Genomic DNA, 3,009 nt, shown 5'->3' on the forward strand with positions numbered 1-3,009 from the left:
GCATTCTTAGATGTAGCTGCTTGTAGCGTCATAACGCTAGGTCCTCCTTTTGTAGTGAGGCTAGAGGATGACCCCTTTATCAGTTTCCCTGTTGTTTTTGTTGTGCACCAGGGTTCAAAGTGTTTCCATCCTTATCAAATTTAGAATGACATTCATTCAGCCAATGGAACCCCTTTTTACATCTTGGACATACTCCTGGGGGTCTCTTCTTATTAGAAGTAGTATTATTTTTTCTGGCCTGTGTTGGCATGCGACATTGTTTTTTCATATGGCTGGGCTTCCCACAGTTAAAACATTTGGCATTAGTAGCTTTCTGTACATTAAAGGTTTCTTTCTTTTTTTTTTCTAATTTTATTTTATTTTTAAACTTTACATAATTGTATTAGTTTTGCCAAATATCAAAATGATTCCGCCACAGGTATACATGTGTTCTAATGTTGCCAATTTTGCTCTATGGAAATTAGATCTGGTATCCTTATAAGCTTTCAAATATTCCATAAGAGAGCTAGTCTCTTGAATTGGTCTAAGCATGGATTGACATTCCTCATTAACATTTTCAAAAGCAAGTTGTTTTAAAAGAATATTTTGTAAAGTCACATCCTTAATAGATTTCTCAATTGCATCCTTTAATTTTCCTATAAATTGGGAATATTCCTCCTCATGTCCTTGAATAATCTTAACAAATGAACCATCAGAGTTATTGCTATCAACCTTTGCTTATGCCCTGCAGGCAGTTTCTTTAATGAAATGTAACATCTGAAGGGTAATATTAGCTAATTGCGCAATCATATCGGCCATGGCTCTTGTTCCAGTGAGTACACATAGGTTAAATTGGCAGGGTTACCATGAGATTGCTGGTCAATCAGCATTTGTTGGGCCTCATCATTAACCCATATTTGCCATTGAAGTAATTGTTGAGGATTTTGAATTGTCTTTGCTATTTGAAAAAAATCATATGGCATCCAATGGTCAGCCCATCCTCCAAGAAATTCTATACAATAAGGAGAAGTAGGTCCATACAGAGTGCATGCTTTCTTAAAGCTAGAAAACATGCCAAAATATAGATTAGCCCAAGTATTTTGGTCTTGGGCACGTTGATTAAATTGCATTGGGAAAGCGAGAGTGCAAGCAGGCATCTCCTGAGGAGGAGTGAAATGATTAGTACGAGCAAAGTTAGCAATTGCTGTTACAGGCGGAGCAGAAGGAAAAACCTCAGATTTGGGCTGTCCATTGAATGAAATGACCTCCATTCTAAGTGGCTTCAGTTTTGACACATCCTGTATATATGTCTCTAAGTTGTTTTTTTAAGGACTGTGTCTGATTGAGCATAACATTCTTATATTTCAAAGCACCTTGCATATCTTGTTCCTTATGCTCATATTCATGTAAAGATTGAATAGTTTTTTACTTCTAAATTAACATTATGCCCTTCAATTTGTTCTATGATAGCCCGTATGAGTGACCATGTAACCCTTGCCAATATGCTCGCAAAACATTATTTTTAACCCTTTTCTATATGTCTAGATTGAGTGTTCCCTCTTCTGGGAACCATGAATTGTTCCAGTAAAATATGATAGCAGTCGTTCAACTGATCTCTTGAAACATTAACACTGTTTTGTTTCAAAAAATGATGTATTGTAGAAATGAAAGGAATTTTACTGCTTTGTTGTCCCATCCTGCTTACCTCTTTCTGCAGGGGCTCGTTGCTTTGTTCAGCCTTCTTTTCAAGTTCCTGTTCGTGGCACCACTTGTTGGGGACTTTTCTCCCCGGGACTTGGAAGCGACGAACCTGAAAGAAGGACACTCAGACAGTCTCTTGCAAGGACTGACAAGTTTATTTCTGCAGTCAAGCCTTTTTATAGAAGTAGGAACAAAGAGCTTAGAGTATATAGCCAGCAGAGCGCGTACAGGGTTAACACCTAATCAGTAAAAATATTTCAAGGACAGCGCGCTCTAAGTGACCCATGTGCTTATCCCATAACCTGTTCTCTCAAGCAACATCCTTAATACTTATTATTAAATCTTGGCACCGGGCATAACCAAAGGCAGGAGATGTTATTCTGCCCAAGCACACCAAGCCGGGGTATTTCTGGCCCTTCGCCATTTTCCCAAGGACTTCCTCCAACCGGCTATTTTGTACTGGGCTTCCCAACAAGTAGCAGTTGGGTAAGAGAGCATTGCCTATATTTTAATTTTGCTCTTTTTCTTCTAAAGCTTATGATAACCCCATCAGTTTTCTGCTACCATCTCTATTTTGTGCTGTGCTTAGTTGCTCAGTCATATCCAACTCTTTGTGACCCCATGTACTTCAGCCCACTAGGCTCCTCTGTCCATGGGGATAATCCAGGCAAGAAAACTGGAATGGCCATGAGCTTCTCCAGGGGATCTTCCCAACCCTGGGACGAAACCTAGGTCTCCCACACTGCATGCATATCTTTACTGTCAGAACCACCAGAAGCTCTATACAGTCATCAAAAAACAAGACCAGGAGCTGACTGTGGTTCAGATCATGAACTCCTTATTGCAAAATTCAGATGTAAATTGAAGAAAGTAGGGGAAATTACTAGCACATTTAGGTATAAGCTAAATCAAATCCCTTATGATTATACAGTAGAAGTGACAAATAGATTCAAGGGATTAGATCTGATAGACAGAGTGCCTGAAAAGCTATGGACAGAGGTTTGTGACATTTTACAGAAGGCAGTGATCATGACCATCCCAAAGGAAAAAAAATGCAAAATTGTTAGAGGAGGCCTTACATATAGCTGAGAAAAGAAGAGAAGCTAAAGGAAAAGGAAAAAGGAAAGATATACCCATCTGAATGCAGAATTCCAAAGAATAGCAAGAAGAGATAAGAAAGCCTTCCTCAGTGATCAGTGCAAAGAAATAGAGGAAAACAATAGAATGGAAAAGACTGCTATCTCTTCAAGAAAATTAAAGATACCAAGGGAACATTTCATGCAAAGATGGGCTCAATACAGGACAGAAATGGTATGGACCTAACAGAAG

The sequence above is a fragment of the Bison bison genome, unplaced genomic scaffold (genome assembly GCF_000754665.1).
Source record: "Bison bison bison isolate TAMUID 2011002044 unplaced genomic scaffold, Bison_UMD1.0 scf7180017864090, whole genome shotgun sequence".
Classification (NCBI taxonomy): Eukaryota; Metazoa; Chordata; class Mammalia; order Artiodactyla; family Bovidae; genus Bison; species Bison bison.